The 22,397-nt window shown below is 45.0% G+C and overlaps 1 protein-coding gene and 1 pseudogene across 1 annotated transcript in view; both read left to right on the top strand.

Annotated features, from left to right (window-relative positions):
• The first annotated feature begins 5,748 nt into the window (after positions 1-5,748).
• On the top strand, positions 5,749-5,866 carry LOC112480039 (annotated as a pseudogene).
• Positions 5,867-18,573: 12,707 nt separating this feature from the next.
• The window catches only part of WASF3 (WAS protein family member 3), a 52,837-nt gene continuing 49,013 nt past the window's right edge, over positions 18,574-22,397 (top strand). The window contains exon 1 of the mRNA XM_025047096.1: positions 18,574-18,670. The gene's annotated coding sequence lies outside the window, so the exon portion shown is untranslated. The remainder of the gene's footprint in view (positions 18,671-22,397) is intronic.

The raw sequence follows: 22,397 nt of genomic DNA, 5'->3' as shown, positions 1-22,397 counted from the left end.
CTGCATGGCCTCCGTTAACCTCTAATTGATACATTCACTGCAGTATATTGAGTTCTGGTGGCTAACCAGTGGAATTATTTATTGCATAAATATATTAAGGATGGCTTATTGGAGTCGACTTATAATTTCATTCATTTCTTCATAATTAGGTAAAAGGATGATTCGCCTTGACTTCAGTCATTTCTTTAAAATAAGGAACTTGTGAAATACCCTTTAGTTTTATGTTCAGTTATCTAGGGAACGTTCACAGGCAGGGAAGGAACGTGAGGTAATTATTCGGGAATTTCGGTTGCTGGTGTTTATGTCTCGAAGGTACCTATAGGGCAAGAAGCTTTGGAACCCTTTGCACCGTCAGCATGGCCTTGTGCCACTGACCTCCAGAAAGTCGTAACTGTTTCAGAGTCTTCGTAGATGAAAAACTGAAAATGGTTGTGACTTGTTTGATAATTCTGATCGTTCGCGCTAAATCGCCACGGTAATGGAGGAATACTAGCCTTCCACCCTCTGGGAAAAGACAGTAGCGGGGTAGCAAATTCTAGCAAATTCCCTCCCCTGAATCAGAGCTTCCATCATAAAATACATACTATGTGGAATCCTCCCAAGCAATAGAGTGGGAAGCATAAAAGGAAGAAGTTTTTAAAAAATTGACTAAAGTGAGCCAATACATGATTATAAGAAGTAATATTTCCATGTCCAAAAGAAAGAACGACTTATTAAGAAATTGGAGAAATACTAGATATGGATAAAGGGGACAAAGTCCATGGGAATAAAAATTACACGGTTTGGGGATCAGGATGTCAACCAATGGTCGCTGGTGCCAATTCAGTGCCAACAGGAATCCCCAATGTGGGGTACAGGTAAGAAGGAAACTTTATTCAATGCAGACAGCTTGACTGTGATACAGCTCAATTATGAAGCAGCAGGGCTGTGGGGAGGCCCCGGGGACAGGCCCCCCTCTGCCTCCACAGCTCTGCTCTGGTCTGGTCTGCTCCGCCTGCGAGGGAACGTGTGCTCTGAGCCAGAATAAAGCTGCCTTACATAGAGAGAAATCCTTGCCTCTGGTCCCTGATTCACCTGTCCTCATGGAAATGAGGACCAAATCCTCACTATATGATTGGTTCAAAATTCACTGTCCTGATTGGTCAGAATGAAGCTACTCTGGCTGGTGAAGATACTGATGATGGGTTTGGGTGCTGCTGGGGGATATAGCTGCATAGCTCTGATTGGACAGGGAAAATCCGAGCCCTATCTGTTATAAGGGCCGACCGAGTCAGCTGGAACGGTGCGGGCAGGCAGTTGAGTACGGGCAGGCAGTGCAGTACAGGCTTCTCCCTGAAGTGTGCTGTGCATGAGAGGTTCTTGTTTAGAAAGGGCTCTAGGCTCTGCTTTTAAATTTCAGCCCAGTTAGCCCTCAAGAAAATACTCGGTAAGTATTTTCTTTCTCAAGGTTCACAAAGGTGATACTGAACTAATGGTCTCAGTTTAAGAAGCAGCTGGTTACATTTCCCTAGGGATGGAATACCTCATGCAGGTCATAGGCTGCTATAGTCTTCAGGTTTGGGGCGGAGTCACTTAGGTAGACCCATAAACCAGTTTTGAAAAATCACGTGGTTAGGTGCGACTTGCTTATAGTAATAAGTTAGTTAACTGTATTTTGCTTTATTTTTTACATAGGGAGATTTAAAGATTGAAGCATAACATGTTACTGCTGTTGATAATCAGACATCCTATCCACATGGTTTATTTGGCCAATAAAAGGTAAATTGTAAGCTTATGGAAGGCAGAAGATTGTTTTTTTGTCATGCTAGAGTTTGGCGTAGTACCTTAGACAGCAGGTGGTCATTAATCTCTGTTGATGTTATAAATTTGGTAAACACTCACCTGCGTGTTGATGGTCAGACCGTATATCCTAGATCAAGCTTATTTTGGAAAAAAATATTGACCTCTTATTGCTTTACTGTGCTTAAATTGTGCTAAAATTAAACTCCCCAAATGCACAATGAAAAGCATGCCCTATTGCATGGCCGATCGTTACTAATATGAGTGAAGGTCATAGTTGAGGGTGGTGTTATAGAAACCTCACTTCAGAGGCCTCGGCAAGAAAGAAAGGTTTGAAGTGGATTCTGTTAGATTAGATTTTTTTTTTATTGTTTTAAAACGTTCTCCCAAGCGATTTGGGATTGTACAGCGAAAGAGAGGGTGCTGTGCCTTGGGTGGCATAGAACCCGGATTAGAGTATAATGCTCTGAAGAGACTTCATTTAATATATAATCTTGACTTTGTTTATAAAATTTTCTGTGATGAAGTAATTGATTTTTTCCCCCCCCAAGTAATTTAATGTGTGGCTTCTGCTGTTTTTTGATCATGCTTTGAAAGACTTCCGCTACAAGATTATTTAAAAAAAAATTCTGTGTTTCTTCAGGTTCCTTAGTGGTTTCATTTTGTACATTTTTGCTTCATTTGGAACTTCTTTTGGTGTAAGGGGTGAGGTTAGTACTCAATTTGATTTCTTTTCCCCCAATAGGTATTTAGTTGTTACAATAGCATTTCACGAATAATCCTTACCCCGTGGATTTTCATCCACACTCGTTTTATACTGAGTTTCCTAGGTATGTGTCAGTCAGTTTCTGCATTTTCTAGTCTGTACCATTATAGGTTTATTTCCTCAGACGTCAGCACCACATTATTTTAATATCGTAGCTGTGCAGTGTTACAGTATCTCAGGGATGCCCTTCAATCTTCTTTTTCAGAATTGTCTGTCCGTGCTCATTTTTCCATAAAACTTTAGATTTAGCTTGTCTAGTTCCTAAGAGAATTGCTGGGGATGCTTAAGAAAGTCCCTCTGTGACGAATCACGGTCCAGGTTCTTGGAACCCCATCTGTATCATAAATCTGGAGAGACTTGGTTTTAGATCTAGTTCTGATATTAACTAGCTCAGTAACAAAATACGGATTCATGTTCTACTATTTTACACGTTTGCAGGTGCTTTTAAAGAATTACTGTCACTAGATAACTTGTATTATAAGAACCCTCAGAAATTTTCTTATCATTGCGGTGGGGTCTTGATACTTGGAAAAGTTGGAAACAAAAAGTCAGATTAGAGTTCTCTAAGCTCACTTTCTGTTCCAAAACTCAACGATAAGTAAATAAAAGGTGTATCGTCAGTGCACAGGGATCGAATTTAAATCTTTGTCGCTACTGAAAGGGCTGCTCTACCTAGAGAAGCTGCAGAAATGGCTCTTGGCAAGACCATTTGTCTGTTTCTTTCTTTTCCTCTGTAAGCAGTTGGTGTTTTGAGAGGAAGCATATTGTCTAGGTTTTCAAAGTCCTCCAAAAACAGGATGGGGGAGGGCGTTATTTTTGAAGCATGTAACGTGATTGCATCTTCCATGGAATTAGGTGCTTTGAAAGCTTGAATTCTTTGTGTTGTCACAGTCGACTGTTACGGTTGAAATAAGACTGTATCGCCTTCCCGTCCTGAGTGTTCAGTGTTAGGTGATGCGAGGACTCAGAACAGAAAGGTTTATGGGTCAACACTGTCGAGGCTGTGATACCTCTCAAAAGTCAAACTTTACTTTTTTGAAAGGCAAATCGAATCTGTAGTTTGTATAATTCAGTAACAGATTGGAAAATAACAGAACGAATGATGAGAGAAAATTGGCCTTCATCTGTTGGTGAATGGCAGGCACCATTAAATTAAAGTGAGTGTTTAATTCAATGCTTCAGGATTCAATTGCTGTAGGACTTTGAAAAAATTCTGCAATCCTGTCAAGGGTAACGTTCAGCATTAGAGGGTGAGGTTTGAGATCCATTGGGTCCAGTTATACCAGATTCAGTCTATTTAAGAAATGTAAATAGTGTTCTTCAGCCATAGTAAAATATGACAATCAGATAAACTGATCTAAATCACCATTATTGAAAGTAGAAAGATTAGAGAAGGGAGTTTAGGGAAAGTAAGAATATAAGCGGAATATAATCCTGGAGTATAAATTTGAAAACTTCAAAGTGAAAATCAGTTTATTGAATTCTCAAATGTTATTTGTGTGCCAGATAGGAATAGAATATGCTAGAAAAGTGGGTGTCCTGATGGGAGGGGACGGTTTCGTTCAAAGCACATGTGACTCAAGGAGACTGGAGTCGGAGTCCCAGTTCCCAGTTCTGTGTGGGGTGGGGGTGGTTGGTGTCTGTCCTGGCCAGGACGTGGGGATGGGGTGGGAGTCACAAAGTCCAGGGCTTACGGGGGTCATTAACCCCCGGTGTTTCTAGAAAGTCAAACGATACCCCAGCATTAACTTGTTTCAGTCGTCATCAGACTACATTTTGGGAAATCTGTTATTTTCCTTTGCATCTAATTTGATTTCGTGGACCCTTTGTAGCCTTAAAAAGCTCGATGTGCCGTTTAGACTTTGACCAGTAACGTGTCAGAGTGCCCCTGTGCGCCTGTCCTGGCCAACCCCGGGATTTTTCATGTTTTCATCTTTGTTTGTCTAATAAGTGAAAATGGTATAACTCTGTGGCTTTAATCTGCATTTCTTTACTAGCGTTGGTAAAGGTTGGTGAGGTTGGGCATTTTTTCGTTTCTAGTTTTCTGTTAATCATTGAATCGCTGAACAGATTCCCTTCTGTTCTTGTTCAGCCAAATTGCCGGGCTACATGTTTTGTGAGAGTGTGCGTTTGGAAAAGTTTCAACTTGTTCTATCAGGCATTAAATTCAGCACTAAAGATGGTTCATGTCAGGACAGGCTTAGGTGGAGTGGGGTGGGCGAGTGCCAGCAAAGCTCTGAGGGGAAGGGAGGACAGAGCGGGGTGTCCTGGTGGGAACTGTCGTGATTGGTGGGCAGCAAACCGGAACTGCTGCGCACCGGAACTGCTGCGCACCGGAACTGCTGCGCACCGGAACTGCTGCGCACCGGAACTGCAAACTGGGGATCAAGGGTTGTGTGGTTTGGAAAGTTACTGGGTTTCGGCCTGGTGCGGCGTTGTCAAGAGATGAGTTTGTATGAGAGAGCGGTCTTGCTGTTGATTTAACATTAGCCGACTATCAAGAATCAAACCGGTACCAGGATAATACTTTTAGAATGATTTTGCATCATCTAGTGTTAAAAATCTTTCCTTTCATTGTTGCTTCAGAGCGCAACATAGCTGGGCAAATTTCTGTGCCTCCTCCTCGGAATTAAATGAAAGACGACCCCATTGGTGTAGGTTGGGCTGCGGTGTATGTACCACGTTCCTCCGAGAGAATCGTTGGATTGTCCCGAACACAGGTAAATAGGCGCAGTGTGGCGAGATGTTCCTTTAGCTTTTGATGACAGCGAGCGCTGTTGTCACGCTCCCTACGTTGAATTAAAGCCCCGTCGAGCTGTCGAAGGCATTTTCGCATTTCTTTCGCGTGAGTTCTTTGGCCACCCTCCCTTCCTGGGTTTCTGCCAGTCAAAGGTAGGTTTCACCTCCAAAGCTCAGTGTCCAGGAGTGAAGGGAAGACGCAAACATGCTTTTGCCCTTGACGTGTGGCTGTCCCCTCCCCTTTGAAACCATTTCGTTTGGGAACACTGACTCCGATCTGAAGAGCATTCCGACACTATTTCTCATTGGTACGCTTTGTCAGCCCTTGGTTTGCGAGAACTTGTCAGTACGCTCTTGGTCAGGAGCCTGATGCTCTGATTTCCGTCCTGCTGATTTCTTATCCGTGACCCTCTGCCGAGAGCATTTTCTCCCCACTGCTTAATCGCACTCAGAAAAAGGTGCTCGTCTACGGCCATGCCACCCTGAACAAGCCCGATCCCGTCTGACCTCGGAAGCTAAGCAGGGTCGGGCTGGTTAGTACTTGGATGGGAGACCACCTAGGAAGACCAGGTGCTGTAGGTGTAAAAAATCAGAAAAATGAAAAAGAGAAAAAGATGTTAGACTTTTTCATTGTTTCTGTAACTAAGAAGATTACTCTCTCTTACTCTCTCTATAAAGATGTAACAGTGTTTGCTTTTGCTTCAGTGATTTTTTTTTTTGAATTTTGGCCTTTTGGAGGGGAAAAAACTAAAAAGACAGAAGGTGGAAAGTTGTCGATTATTCTCTTTAAATGTCTTTTCTCCCACAGATGTCATCTGTAAGTCCTAAACCAGAAATATCCCCCCAAAATCTACTCATAGCAAGTAATCTGGATGAGCTTTAAGTGCAAGGCAGATCTAGATGCAATTACTAGATGAGATCACCAAGGAAAAGGCCCAAATGTATAAATATATCTAAAATCTGGTAATCTCACGATTCTCTTAGTTCCTTCTGTGTACAAAGTAGGCACGACATTCCACACCAACTTCATTCTTTCAGCAACTAGTTATCGAACACCTTCTACATGCCACGTACTATTCTGGACATCAGTGAACAAAATATGAAAACATCCCTGCCCTGCCTTCACGGAGCTGACATGTTAATGGGAGGACGAGGCGATAAAGGAGAGATCTTTTAGTAGGTGACGCACACACATACTTATGCTGGGTGCGATGGAGAAGTCGTTGAAGAAGGAGCGGGGGGTGCAGGAGTTGCGATTTTCTTTGGGATGGGGTTGGAGAAGGTGGTACTGGAGCAGAGATTTTGGGGAGGGGCCGGGGCCGAGCCTTGGGGGTGCGGGCTGAGTGGGGAGGAACATTTCAGGAGGGGGCACAGCAAGTGTGAATGTCCTGCTGCGGAGTGCTCCTAGGGGTGCAGGCATACAGGGAGGAGACCTGAATGCGATGAAGGAGAGAGATGGAGAGCAGGAAATGAGGGCAGAGCCGTGACGGGAGGGAGGGAGACAGGTCGCATAGCTCTTCTAGGTCATTGTGAGGGTTCTGGCTTTTTGCTGAGGGAGCTGGACAGCCATTGGAGAGTTTCGAATGGAGGGGAGACATGATCCGACTTCCTCTCATGGACAGTCGCCATGGTGTCCCTGTGGAGGTTACAGGCTGTTGGGAACACGCAGCAGAGGCAGGAGATCAGGGTGCAGGCTAGTGGTGGCTTCTTCGTCAGGTGAGAGCTGATGAGGGCCCAGGCCAAGGTGGAAGCAGATAGGGCGGGAGGAGAGCTTTCATTCCTATGCATTTGTATTTGAAGGTAGACAGGCCAGCAGGGTGAGGCACGGAGGGGGAGCAGTTAGGGGTGCCCTGGGGTTTGACGGAGCGCCTGCCTGGAGTTGCCCATAACAGCCAGGGCAGGCTGAGGCCAGATCACAGGTGGTGGTGAGGGCCTCATCCCTGGGCATGGAAAATTTGGGGTGCGTGTGAGACCGCCACGTGAAGGCGTTGAGTTAGCCGTTGGGTACGCACACCGTTTGCAAGTTCAAGGGCGTGGTCTCGGCCAGAGGTGGAAATTTGGGAGTTGTCAGAGTCCATTTGGCATTGAAACCAGGGGGCTGGAGAGATTCTGAAGGGAGGGGATGTGGATGGAGAAGAGAAAGGTCCAGGGACCGAGCTGTGGGCGTTCAGGTGGGGGAAGCTGCAGGATCAGCTGGCTGTCGATGACTTCGGCTCTTGGTCGCTCCTTGAGGCACTGGCTTCGCTACCTGGTTCACTGTGACATTTTAACCCCGGTGTACTCAGCTGTTACTTCAGAGTGCACGGCGGACGGCAGGAACCCTAAAAGGAAAGAGGAAGTTGTTTTCGTCTTTTGTTATCTGTGTCAGAGTGATTCCAGACCGTTCTGGGCTTTACTTGATCTGGGTACTGGTAAGCTTTGCTGTATAAGGGTTTCAGTGAAGTTTGTGACGTCACCAACCTCTGCAGAGTGCTTTATTTGATCATTCTCTAGTAACATCTCATTCTGACAGTGGACTTGTTTAAAAGCAAATAACTAATATTAATTTAAATCATATTTACTTTTCAGGAAATGAATCTATCATTGTTACTTTATCTGCCTTTCAGCAAATACGTTTAACGATTTAGTTCCAGTTTTATTCTGCTGAAATTCTTCGTTGTTCATGGCCGTTTATGTGCCCGCTTTCCCACAAAACCCCGTGGTACTTTTATCCTAGCTGTCTTTGCCGATTGCTGTGGCAGGGACACACATGGGTCTATTTCTGTTGATGTGTCTTTCCTTTTTGATGAATCATGTTCTTATTTTCATGTCCCCCAATTTTTTGTTGCATGCTGACCATCGCGTGTACAAAACAGTTAAGACGGGGACTGCCGACCCCTAGTAAAGTGCCCGTCCTTTTTTCTGTCACACTGCTAATGCGGAGACTGAGCTGGTCCCGGGCTCGGTCGCGGCGGTAGAGCGAGTTCACCGTTCATTTCAAGTATTTGGAGAGGGATCGGGACTTTATTTTCGGTAGAGTCTCAGAACGAACCCCAGCCAGACCTCGGAGATCTCTTCATGCTTTGGAGCCAGGCGGCCACCTTTCCGAACAAGGGGAGGTCTCTCTTTGTTTTACGGCTCGGCCGCAAGCGCTTTTGGACACTGCCGAGTTCTCTTTGCTCTCTGTCCCTCGGGGATCCGTCTGTGCCCTGCTGTTCTCCAGCCCTCAGCGCCCCGGCCTTGCCCTTGGCGTGAGACAGTCGGCTGCCCTGCGTCCCGGGGGGCCCGCGGGGGAGGGGGGGTCCGCGGTAGGCGGCCTCCCAACTCTCTGTTCCGTCTCCTTGCACAGCAGCCGCGTGCACTTGGTAAAGCCCCAAGGCGCGGACTCGCGGGTGCTTCGCGGCTCCTTGAGATTCTAATCCGTCATTTCCGCTCGCATGCAGACATTCAAAGTTTAACCGTGCAGTTGGTTCTTTTCTTACCCAGATTCTTCCTCCCGTCGCCCTGCCAGGGATGAAAACAGCTGTGGACCACTTCTCTCCCGGGAAGGCCTTGTCACTATCTGGTTTTGACTTCAGTAACGTTGCTTCGTGTTCTGAGTTTTCTTGTGGGTGTTTTATTGTTGTTGTTGTTGTTTAAGCTTGTGGTTTTATCGCTTTATCTAGCTTATACTCGTTGTTAGGGAAGTTTTCTTTACTTTTTCTTAGCTATAAATATGTTTAATATCTTGTTACGGACGCATCGATGCTATCTGTATTAACGTCTCCTCCTCAGGTAACCCGTTCTCTAAAGCGATGGTCTTTAAAACCTTTCGACTGTGGCTCGTACAGAAAAGATGAGCACAAATCCCCGATGTACATATATCTTACAAATTAAAGAGACATGCTAGCTTATTGAACTGTATTTTAAAATTTAAGACTCACATTATAATATTGACAAAAGTTTTTAAAATTTATTTTCATCTGATATTGTTGATGGTAGTGGATATGAAACTGTATTTCAAATCATTGTTTTGATGATTTTGAAAAAAATGTTAAGCTGATGCTTGTCGATCTGTTTGGATCACGATGGTTGCTAATCATCTAGCTGACAGGAAGAGGTCACACGTGGACAGGTGTCAACCTTGCCATTTCCTTGTCAGCTTATTCTTGCATTATCAGTATTATCTTTAATCCTTTCGTGGTTGTTCCAGAAATTTTTTTTTGTGTGTGTGTGTGACTCCTCCTTCACTTTGTGAGGATTAGTTTCGCTGAAACCGGTTAACGGCGTAAATCCCCTTGCCCGCCCCGTGGACGGCAGCCCCGCAGAAGGCCGTGACCCGCTAACAGCCTGCGGGACTGGACTTCTGCTTTCTTCACCTGTGTTTCTATGCCTTGTGTGGTACGTGACTGCACACCCGTGGTCCTCGCGAAGACACGTGTCTCATGTATGCTAAATACAAAGAAACTCCACTTATTTTCTCTCCCCTCGCTCAGTCACAGTGTGTCTCCATCCTCCCCACCCCCTCTGGCACCCTGCACGTCACACTTTGTCCTGGAGAACTAGAGGCAGTTGGGAGTTGGGTGCCTTCCACATTCTCAGAGCTGATGTTGCCTGTGTTCAGGCAGCTCTCTTTCCGACCCTGGCAGAGCAGCTGCATCTCTGGGACCCTCCAGGCAGGGTGCTGCCTTGGTGTAAGTCCCAGGGCAAAGCCCCCGTGTGACGTGACAGGATGGAAGTTAAGTCATCTTATAGGGTTTGATTCATGTAGACAAAGGAGACAGTGTTGCCAGAGGCATCGTCTGCTGTGGACAGAGGACCTCAGACCTTGCCTTTGCTACTTGCAGGCACTTGTGACATTCCATTACCCGATCTTTGGAAAATCCTCATTCGTTAGTTGAGGCTCATCATCCCCTCTCCACCCCCTCGGAGGACTAAGGGATGCACTGAGCGTGGAAGGACCCAGTAGACTCCCCAGGAAGCGAACGGCGTACCCAGGATTGCTGCGGAGGGAGACTCTGAAATCACCTTGAGAGGTGGGGTGGGGTGGGGTGCACAGTCAGGTGCGTGCAGGAACACCTGAGAGCTTGCCATTTCCTGAGCTGTCTTCAACAGTGAGATGATTATTTAATTTCAAATAAGGAAGGTGGGATAGTGGTTAAATTTCGTCTCTGGAAGCAGATTTTCTGGGTTTGAATCTCCATTCCATTATGTACCGTGGGACCTCGGGCAAATCACCTAACTTTTCTGTTGCCTCGTTTCCACGGAGATAGAACAGACATGACAACAGCACCTGCGTCACAGGGTCGAGGGGAAGAAGCCAGAGACTAATAAGCGCATGAAGCACTTCCAGAGCGCCAGGCTCGCCACCGCAGGCTTGGAAAGTGTTAGCCACTGTGCTTCTGCGGCTAACACTTCATACTTTCCTTTTTCGAATCGCCTCCTGCGTGACCGGATGCCATCCTGGTGAACATTTCAGCCCAGCAGAGAATTCGAGCTGCAAATCCCAACACAAAGGTGTTCTAAATAAGAGATCTCACAGTGTTCACAGGCGTCGGGATGCTCTTTCTTTGGCTGGGTCATTAGTTTGGAAGGCCAGACGTTTTTGGCTCTTCTTCTCATGACTTTTACCTCCTCGTGTTCCAGTCATGAGCAAAAGAGACGGGAGCACCCGCTCATCAGCACTTACTACCGTCCAGAAAAAACGGTCCTCAGTCCCGGGGAATCTTGAGGTCATTTCTCCTCGCCGGAGCCTCTCCCCACCCGTCTCCCCTCCTTTCCTTAACCGCTGCAGGACTGTGGCGTATGATGGTGGTGATTACCTTCCTTGTGGCAGGGCGGACACCATCAACATGCGGTTCCTTTAGGCTGACAGTGCTTAAGTTTATATGTTACGAGGTACAGGGGCCCGTCATGTGTTGACATCACGTGATTTCGGTAGTTTAATCATAATGCCTTTTCCGTATGTTTAGGTGCAATAAGTCATTCACTTGCTTTCAAATGGATTTTAAAGATCGCTGACCACTTTTTATGTTAAAATTTCGGGGGTCATTAATTCAAGCACTGAGATTGATGAAAATGGTACTTAATCTCTATTGTATTTGCCACACATCAAAATCGATATAATTATACGTCTTCGGCATCTGAATTATGTGGTATTTCTTTTGTTAAATGAAACAGTCGTTGTGCAGGAGATGAAATTGCATATAAACCGTGAGTGTGTTCTGATTTCAAGTCTGTTGACTTTCCCTGTGTATATATACGCTGCTGCCACTTTAATTTTCTCAGTTTACTTTATACATGGAGTCACCTGGTCCCTTACGTATGACCTCTGTGCTGACAGGTTGCGGAGAGCTGGGCTTGGCTTTGGGAGTGTGGGTGCTCCTCGGCGGGAGAGAAGAAAGCCGTGGACTCCTAGCCATCAAGGTGGGCGATGGGGTGGGTACAGGCAGGGTCTGGACCACGGTGTCCTTGTGTCCTGAGGCCGACAGATCCACCTGAATTTAATGCAGAGTTCCAGCTGTTAACAAACCTGCAGAAGTCAAAGGCACCCCCGTTAGTTAAGGTGAGGATTTCAGATTTCGGGACACCGGCCGCTCGAGCTGTCCACGTTCCCACCCTTCCAGTGGCTCAGTTGATACCTTTCCCTGCGGAACCAAAGACATGCTGGGTCAGGCTCAGCCAGAATGTTGGCCACTGGCCACGGATGTTCGCTTTGTCATTTGGAGACGGGCGAGTGCTCCTCCCATGACTCAAGGGGATCGGGGAGGCGGTGTGTCCTCCGCGTTTATGAACCGATGGTGTCAGCCCTTCCCCTTCGCCCCAGCGGCTTCAGTGACACTGCCTTGTCGTGACGGGCGTGCGCTCTGCCTGCTCGTTTGGCGACAGGGCCATGTTTAGCTTACAGCAGAGGAGGGTTGGCAGCTGCCATTTATCAGGTGCCTCTGCCCCTTTGCTATGCTCTTCGCCCATGATCGTTTATCCTCTGCTCATCACTAGACTCTGAGGGAGGTGTCACTGGCCCGGTGTACAGACAGGGAGGCCCGGACAGTAATAACTCCTGCAGAGTCCAAAGCTTCCGGAGGCAGATCCAGGTGTGGGACTCGGACCTCAGATGCCCACACCTGTTCTCTCCCTTCCCGCGCGTCCTCGGGTCTCCAGAAAATGCTTCCTACAAAACCGTAATGGATGCCACTCAGTAAACGATCGCCGCTTAATCGGTAGGAGACGGAATTCAATGTGAGGACTGTTTTCAGTGGTAATAAGTTACTTTCTGGGTGACTGACATTTTGCCTTCATTTCCGGGTGCTGAGCGTTTGTTCCCTTGTCTTTGTCTTCCGTCCTCCGTGAGCTGTGGCCTTCTCGTGGTGTCGTGGTGAGCCATTCTCCCCTGGATGCTTTAGATACAGGTCACGTGAGGGTTTGACCTGAGGCTCAGGGGAATTGAATGTGGACGTGTTGGAAAACGTACTACCCTGTCAGCCTCGTTCGACCACACGGGGTCCCCCTGTGGGTGGAAGTTCTTGGGCCTGTTCGTTGTAGTGGCTGCTGTTACACTTCACCCTAGGGACGAAAAACAGCCGGAGTTACTTGTCGAATTGCACGTGACATATGTCAGGCTTCGCATTACGTAGCTAGCTTCGAAATGTATTTCAATTCTAGAATGTGTGAGAATCGTCATGGTGATAGAAAAAAACAAACAAAAAAACCCTCTGCAGTGCAGCATTTACATCCGCCGTTTCCATCCGACAATGTGCAGATTCCTGAGCATTTCTGTGCGTTCGTGTAATAATTTTCCTTGTCCAAATTTAAGATTCGGCATATATAATGAAACTAAATGGTCATCTCGATTTGGTTGTGATCTGTCTGCTGTCCCACAGGGCGCTGGTTGCTGACCGAATGGGATTTTAGCCCAGGTTGAAGGGGAAGGCTACGGGGTCATCGGGAAGCGCGAGTCACCGCGGCTGGTCCTTGTGCTCTATTTGTCTTTCTCTTGATACAGCTTTGGAAATGCAGAGCTCCGGGTAGAAGCTGGCGGTGAAGGAGGAGGCAGGGCTGGGTGTCGGGGGGCCTCGGTGAGAAACCAGGGGCGTAGGGGTGCAGCAGAGACCCGGGCAGTGAAAGATGCAACAGTTCCAACCGTGGTTCAGGAAGCATCTTTCGTATTTGTTTATGATGGCCTGGGGTCGACTTCCGGCGTTTTCTAGCTTCGTCACAGCTGGGAAGGTGGGGCCAAAGCCAAGAGTAACGCCACGGAGGGGCTGCTGGAGTTGGGAAACGAGAGACGTTTGTCTACCTGCCGATCCTTCAATAGACGGCGTCACAAACAGTAATTTAGTGCCGTGGTCCCCAGCCTTTTCGGCACCAGGGACCGGGGCTCCTATGAGAATCTGATGCCTGATGAGCTGAGGTGGTGATGCTGGTGCTGGGGAGCGGCTGCGAATGCAGATGAAGCCTCCCACCCTCACCTGCCGAGCACCTCCTGCTGTTCAGGCCCAGTTCCTAACGGGCCACGGACTGGTACCGGTCCACGGCTCGGGGGGTGGGGGTCCTCTGATGTAGTCTATGCCCGTTATGAACATAGTGTTATTCTTGGCCTTAAGAAACATAAGATTATATTTTTACCCTCAAGGGGTTGAGGAGACAGCATATCCATCCAAAGCTGAGTCATGTTGGAGATGTGTTGGCTGTCACGGGGGGTACCGTCTGTTGGCGTTTGGAGGGAAGGGGGTGATCTAGCTGGGTCCAGAAAACGTGCCGGAGGAGATCGTGAGTCAGAGGGAGCCGAGTTCGGAATGCACAGTGGGACTTGAGCCGAGGACGAGGTAGGCGAGTGCCTCTCCCACCTTACTCGCCATTTCTTTCTTTGAGCCTGTTTTTCTAAGCTGTAAAAGAGTTAAATTCCTGCCTTGCTCATTTGCGTCAGGGTTGTTGTGGAGATTAAATGAGATGCCTTCCGTGAGAGCCCTTTGTAAACGGCATCGTGGATTCAGATGTAACTTGTTATTAATGATTCGCCATTTGCGGTAGAGAGCCTGTTGGATGACAGCTTTGTTTTAATTAATTCATCATATGTAAATGAGACCTTGCAATCAGAGGTGTTTCAGTGAGGGTCATGATTAGATGGAGAGGAAAAAAATCAAGAGACATTTTAAGTAAGGTTAGTGCGTGTCTGAGATTTCACCCGTGAACACATAATTAGTATTGGAAACGGATGTCGAATGTGTCTGAAGTTTTACCTTTTTGGTTAATAAAAAGAGGAAATAAGTTTGAAGAGTAAGTTACTGAGCTGTGAAAAAGACGAGTCCATTTAGGAGCAAAATTCCATGATGCTTCTCATTCTGTATTCTAAAACAGACTATTTTTAGTGTCTCTTTGAATCAGTAATGAGTCCTAGTTACGGGACTCAGTAATTAAAGCAGAGAAAAATATAACATCGTTTAGGCAGGAAAAAATCGTTTTAGTTGAGTTGGATCTGTTTCAGGGCTTAAACTGTCATCTTCAGGGACCTGGCTGGAATCAGCGGTTTGTCATCTGTTTGGGGTCACAAACAGGAAGAGTACCAGGACATTGGCCAAGAACACAGTGTCCCACTTTTCAAGAAGGGAAGTTTAGAAAATTCTGGGATTCTGCGGTTTCTTACCGGGTAAGCTCGTTGCGTCTGCACTCTCTGTAGAATCTGGAACATTCTTTCAGGAATCCCTGGGCCTCGCCTTCTTTTCCTGTGCTCAGGCCCTTCCAGTGGGTCAGTTTACCTCCCCACCCCTCCGCACCCCAAGAGTTCCGTCCCTCTGCCTCTGTCCTGCTCCTTTCTTCATTCTCAGGCAGCCTCTGAGTATTGCAAAAGAAACTGCCCGATGGCGCCAAACTGCCACCACCTTGGTGTTTAACACTGTAGATTGTTCCAGAACGTCGTTCAGTTGCTTTTTGAAAGCTTGCTCCTAGTCATCAGTGTTTCCTCAAGCTGGAAGCCTTATTTTATCTCGAGCAAGTTATGATTATTTTATCTTTTTATGCCCATTGTGCAAAAGCTCAGGAACTGTTCGCTTGAATTGAGATGAGCGTTCTACGGACCCAGCTTCTCCTGCTCTTTGCCTGGGTGGAGCCCAGCACTTAAAGTGACCATGGGGCCAGCACGGGGTCACCGGACACAGGCAGGTCCAACTTTCATGGCTGAAGTAGGTCAGGTAGATGCATTGTGATTTATTTATTTTTTTAGTCTAGCCATTCGAGAAAATTCACTTATTTGACAACTGTTTTTTGAGTGCCGCTGAGGTACCAGGGATTTAAATAAAAAAATGAAAAAGATTTAGTGAAGAGTAGATTAGGGGTCAGAAGCATTAGGGTTCAGAGGTGGCTGTCCAGGGCCAGGCCTCTTTATCACGAACATTAAAAACTCTCCCCCCCCGCCAAAAAAAGCTTAACAGTCACATGTAGCAGAAACATCGCACAGCTAGACGATCCACGTTTCCTTTGAAAATCGCTTCTGTTTACTACGAATGGCTGAACACTCTCAGCCTCTAAATTTCTTGCTCTTTTGGCAATTGACGTGAGACATGCTGATGACGTACGTCTCTCTGGAGCTCGTAGCCGCTGCCTGGCCTAAAGTGTCCGACAATCGTGGAAATAGAGCTTTCCGTGTGACTAGGCCCGAACAGTGACGGCATGCTCTCACGGGTAGAGAGGAACTTAGAATTTGCGTCTGGCTGAGAAGGTAGCCCCGGAAACTACAGGGAGGAAGCTGACATCTAGGATGTGTGTGAGGGCTAGCATCCCGTTTCTGGAAAACTGGAATTCGGAAGCTTAAGAGATGGCAAGGACCAAAATAGTAAACAAATCCCAATACAATCAGATTAGGGTAATATTGGCGGATTAACAGTGAGTCATTTAGACACAGCGTGTTCTCAGGTTAAGCGTTTCCCTGTCACCAGAATTTTTATTTCCTGTTGACTTTGGATGTGTGGATAACTAAGATTACAGGGCATATTACTAAAGAAAACTTTATTGCCGTTGACCTTTGAAATGCTCTCTAGAACAAATGAAGACATTTCATGAGATAAATTCAGCCATTTTTCTCACCAGAGTACACAGGAACGTAAGCTGAACTGCCTGTAGTGTATTTAGAATCATCTGAACTCATCACAGAGCTGTCTGGTCCTCTCCCCTCCTCCCTCCCTCCTTTCCTTCCTTCCTTCCCCACCTCAACCTCCCCGCAAAAGACATAGGTTACTAGACAGTTATTTATCCTGACTCGATTATTGTTGCTCTGTGATTGTTCCCTAGGTCATGATTTCCTGTGCTTTCATGATGAAGTTTTTCTTTTCTTTCTTTACACTCACGTAAGGAATTTTCCTTTAGTGGTATGGTACTATTGTAAGAATTGGCCCGTGACCTGGAGACAGCGTGAGGACACACTGGTTCCCCCGCGTCGAGGGCCTTATCCGAACTCTGAATAGCAAGGATAGGTATCGCTTAGACGAGATTTTAAAGACGAGAGTCCTTAAAGATCACCCAGTTTGTTCTTTGGTTCGCTGACTTGTTTATTCGTTTCTTTCAATAAATATTTGAGTGTCTACAGCCTCTTCATCTGGGTCTTGTTTTCTCAGATACTGGTGATCACCCCCTCAACTTGTCATTTCAAGCCTGAAGCCTTAGGAGCACTGTCCACTGCAGTGGCTTCTAGCCACGGGCCGCGATTTAGATTAACATTAAATGAAATAAAGCAAAACACTGAGCTCCTCCGTCAGCACAGCCACATTTCCGATGCTCCAGCTCTGCGTGGCTGGAGGCTGCCATGCTGGACAGCGCCCACCCCCAGGACGTGCCCATCGTTACGAGGACTTCAGCCAGACGCATCGCCTTGGTGTTCCTTGACTGCCCTCTGGCATCCCGTCCACCTCATCACCCAACACCGACATCTCAGCTTTGTTCCCTTTAAACAATTCTTCCCTGTCTTAATTTTAGGTCTTCATCTTAGGTCTGAAGTAAAGCGCCAGGGCCCTGAGGGCCGCGAAGCCTTCTCTGCCACCCCCTCTCTCCGGGGGCAGCTGTTCCCTCCCTTGCGCTCTCTCGATACCACGTTATGTATCTTCACCACATCGAATGCTAACCCCTTGTTTACTTCTGGTGGACCAAGACGTTCTTGGGGGTGCAGGATCGGGCTTGATTTTCCAGGGTCGGGCCGCACGCAGTGCCTGCCACGGGACCACCGCAAGCGGGCGGGTGAAGGAGGCCGAACCAGGTCGCATTCTGAGGGGGAGGGACGATTTGGACACATGGAAACCAGAAGAGAAGAGGGCATTCGTGGCAGGGAGGCATCGCGGCCAGAAGCCCAAGGGCGGGAAATGGCTGGGCAGCTCTGCTCTCGGACTGTCGCCCCAGCGGGGCTCAGCCGTGGGACGGAAGGGGTCCCCTGTGCTTGCTACTATTCCACCGCCTGGTAGAGGTGCTGGGTTTCAGCTTAGTGACCTTCTCCGGTAACTTCAGAGGAGTTAAAGAACTGTGAGTTCTTTGACGAGCAGGCGTTTCCTTACTCAGTTTGCATCTGCCGTGTTTAAGGGGGGCTGACTTGTACGAGGCGCTTGGTGACGTTCTGCCGAATAAATGAATGAAAGAATGCTTATTCACGAAGGTTTTCTCGTACGTATGCTTCCCAAGGACACCGCGGCTCTGTTTGAGTAGGACACGGTATCGTACTTCTGGACCTCACAGGTCCACCACCTTGGTAAACAAGGTCAGATTGCTCTGTAGGCTTGGTGTAAATAATAGTTATCCTGGAAACACGTTATAAGGTCAGTTCTGTGGGTATTATTAAATCTTTGTCACGATCTTATCCCTCTATGTACTGTTAAAATATGTATAAAGTGATCAGGATTTTTATCGAATTTAAGTATTTTTGTGTGAAAAGTTAATACAGATGCGCATCTGATGGAGTTCTTACGTGAGAGATCAGTATTCAGTTAATTCCTCGCGGGCAGTAACAGAACCTCAAATGTATGTGGTGGTGTCAGACAGATGAACAGAGCAGTTCCGCTGAATAAACCTGTCACGTGCTTGGCTTTTCGTTTTCCTTCCCTTTAGCTGTTGTTTACTATAATTCCTCGAAGTTAATTTCAGAGCTTATTCCAGGCTGGGGAGTTGGAATTATACAGGAAGTCACATATCTTATTAGCTCCCTGTCTAAACTCATTTAGAAGGACGTAGCGCTGGGAATGGAGCTCCCTTGATGAAATTGTGGAAATGTGAAATTTGAATTTAAGACTTTCTTGAAGACTTGAATGTACTTTGCTTGCCAGTGTTTAATTCTTCTCCTTTTTTTTTTTTCTCTTTTTAGTTTTAGTTTTGATTGCTGTGACAACCGATATCTGAGCCAAAGTGGCGATGCTGCTTGTAGGAAATTTCGGCACCTCATAAGTCAGCACTTACACGGTAAGAATGTGTGTGCCTTTTACCCTGAAAGCCGTTTAATTTCTCTAATGTTACGGTTTAAAATTTTGATTTGAAATAGAATAGGATAAAATATTTGAATATTTAAAAATATTAAACATTAATATATTTAACAAACATTAAGAGACATTTTAGAGCTTTTGATTCTAATCAACAGTAAGAATTTGAAAGACAAAATAGAACTTGATATATTCATTTCGTATTAATTTTTGTATGAACAACGAGTGTGCCTTTATAGTTTATTTCTTATGAAATTGGGATCTCCTTTTGCCCATTTTCTTTTTATTTCCCGGGGTTTAACCAGTTCTTTATTATCTGAACCTTGTTAATGATGAATGGGAATGAGAAGTCAAGATGAAAAAACTTAGCCTATTTTTACTATAACTCACTCTGAAGTGTCGGTGATTCCAACAGTGGCTAATATGAGGTTTTTAGTTATCTAAGGATTGAAACGATCTATATTGCTCTGTCTTTGAAGGATAATTCAGGAGTCACGAGACATGGCAGACGAGTAAGGCAAGTTACTCCTTTGAACTTCACTTTCCCCATGTACAAAATGCCATCTTTTGTCTTGCATGTTGTATAGGGCTGCAAAATCAAATGAGATGATGCCTATGGAATTGTCCTTTTTTTCCTTTTTGGGGGGCAGTGTAGAAGGTGAATAACACAAGTCTTGGTTTTGAGATGGATATTGAGAGAGCGTGTATTGCACAGAGGACAGGATGCTGGAAGACTCGCTCTCCGAGCCAGTCTCACCTTGACCTTGGGCATGTCATAGTTATGTTAATGTGCTATTGGAACATTGAATTTGATTCTCACACTTCCATTTTGCAAGTACTTTTTCAGGAATATATGTGTCTCTATTCTTTGATCAGTGGAATTAAGCTAGACATCGATGTTAGCTATCTGGGAAGTCTCCAGATATTTTGAAATTAAATATCACATTCTGACAATCCCATGGTTCAAAGAGGAAGTCACGAGGGAAATTAGAAAATATTTTGAATTGAATGAAAATGAAAATGCAACATATCAATTTATGGAATGCACCTAAATCAGTACTTCACGGGGAAGTTTGCATTGTTAAAGGCTTACATTACAAAAAAGAACTTTTGAAAAAATAATTTAGACTTTCACCTTAAGAAATTGGAAGACAAAGAGCAAATTAAACTCGGAAAAGGCAGAAAAAAATGATAAAATAAGAGCAGAAATCAATGAAATAGAAAACAAAAAAACAGTAGAAAAAAAACACAGTGAAACGAAAAGCCAGTTCTTTGATTAGAGCCATAAAATTAATAAACTAGTAGTCACATCAGTCAGGAAAAGAGAGCAGAAATTTATAATATCAGAAAAGAGACTATCAGTACAGATCCCACAGATGTTATTTGAAAGGTATGGTAATATTATGAACCACTTAACACATTTGATAACTTAAATGGGCAAATTCCACCAGAGACACAGCTATGGAACCTTACTCGCGAATAAAGGGATAGCCTGTAAAGCTCTTTATTAAAGAAATTGAATTTATAGTTAAGAACCCTCCCCAAAAGGAAGTTCTGAGCCCAGATGGACTCATTGGTGAATTCTACCAACCTATTAAGACAGAAATAATACCAATTATATACAGACTCTTCAGAAATAGGAGGAAGGGAACACTATTTATTTTATGAGGCAGCTGTTACTCTGATACAAAAAAAACCAAAGGTATTTCTCAACAAAATATTAGCAAGCTTGGATAGAGTTTTTATTAAAAGGATAATACATCATGCCAAAGTGCCATTTATTCTAGAAATGCAGGATTGGCTCACGATTTAAAAATTAATGACTATAGTTCACAGCGTCAGCAAACTAAACAACAGAATTTCTAAAACCCGTATGATGTAGAAAAAAATGTAACAATATTCATTATCTATTCATGATAAAAACTCAGGAAAATCAGCACACGAGGGAGCTTCCTCAACTTGATAAAAGTATTTTATGAAAATATTCTGTGGTATTTACGAAATGTTGGTGAAAATATGATAGCTAATATTATAATTATTGGTGGAAGACCGAATGCTTTTACCCGACATTAGGAATGAGGCAAGGGGGTCAGTCACCATTCTTGTTTAGAATCGTCAGTGCAGTAAGGCAAGAAAAAGAAATAAAAGGCATTTAGATAAGGAAAGAAGAACAATCAAATTCAGAGTCCCCAGCGCAGGGGACGTCAGGAGCGTTGAGTTCAGCCTCATGGCCTCTGCGATGTGGAGGCCAGGACGGGGGGTGGGGGGAGAGCTGTTGAATGCAGTAGACGGTATCTACTGTATTTTGGTTTCTGTGCTTATGATCTGAAAATCATCAAAAGCAAGGCGACATATCACTTGTGGTTTTAAGTGACTTTTTTTTTTTTCTTAAAGTTAAAAGTCAGCATAATCTATTGGGATAGTTTTATTTCAGCATTTTCTTCTTTCTACTAATGTGTCCAAAAAGCTGTGTGTAGTACTTAAAAGTTATGCATTGATTTAAACTTCATTAAATGGCTCTCGTTTTTTCAATTTAAAGAAGAAGGCTCTCTGAAACCATGTCCAGATGTCCTCCGCAATCCTGAGAGAGCAAACGGTTATTTGTTAAATCCGTTACAACTCTCATTTAGCTTTGGAAGAGTTCAAATTGCTTTGTAGTCTTGCTGTCTGTATCTTAGAATGCTCTGACATGTTCCCTACCCTAATACAATGGAGAATCGGCTTACTGGTTTCTGCTAAATCATTTCCAAAAACTGGCTTATTTTTACGATGATTGGTGGTGTAGAACTGAGGACATCTCGAGTCCTAGTCTCCACGGCCTGGGGTTGTTCTTTGACAAGACGGTGTCTCTGGATGGTTTCACTGGAATCGTTTCTAAGTCTCTTGCAATAAAATAGTTTTTTGGCTTAAGTAGAAGGCTTGTGAGTTTACACAGATATGTAATTTAATAATCGTGTGCATTTCTGCTTTAACTACATATCAGTTGATACTGAGTACTTTGTATGGGGCGGAGTGATGGAGTAGAGGGAACGTAAGTTTAGGAATTAATAGAAAATCTTGGATTCAAATGCTGAAAACGTACAGATTTGAGCTTTTGAGCAAAATCCACTTAAATCCTTAATCCTCATCTGTAAAAGGAGGATAATCTTTTTATTTCCAGGTTTATTGAGAAGTAATCGACGTCCATCACTGCATAAGTTTCAGGCGTACAGCATGATGGTTTGATTTACATATCTTGTGAAATGATTACCATAATAGGTTCAGCTAACATCCATCTCATATAGATATAACAAAAATAAAAGGAGAAAAGAGAAAAGGAAAAAGTTTTCTCCTTGTGATGAGAAGTGTTAGGATTTACTCTCTTAACAACTCCCCTATATGTATCTGCAGCAATGTTGGCCATAGTCACCGTGTTGGACATTACGTCCCTAGTACTTATTTGTCTCACAACCGGAAGTTTGTACCTTTGGAGGATGATACTCTTGATGAGCTGCTGAAAACATTAAAAATAATACCCAGAGCATCTAGCAGACAGAGTGTACTCAGATGGTGACGCCAGCAGAGAATCTTTGTTGGAGAAACATTATAAGACTTTGGCATCTGAGAAAACTGGTTTTGAATTGGCTCGGAACAGTTGATGTTATTTAAATGTCCATACTACCCAAAGCAGTCATACAGATTCAGCACAATCCTTATTAAAAATTTCAGCG

Source organism: Pteropus alecto, unplaced genomic scaffold, assembly GCF_000325575.1.
Source record: "Pteropus alecto unplaced genomic scaffold, ASM32557v1 scaffold80, whole genome shotgun sequence".
Lineage (NCBI taxonomy): Eukaryota > Metazoa > Chordata > Mammalia > Chiroptera > Pteropodidae > Pteropus > Pteropus alecto.
The sequence above is the reverse complement of the archived record's forward strand: the minus strand, read 5'-3'. Positions and strand labels throughout refer to the sequence as shown.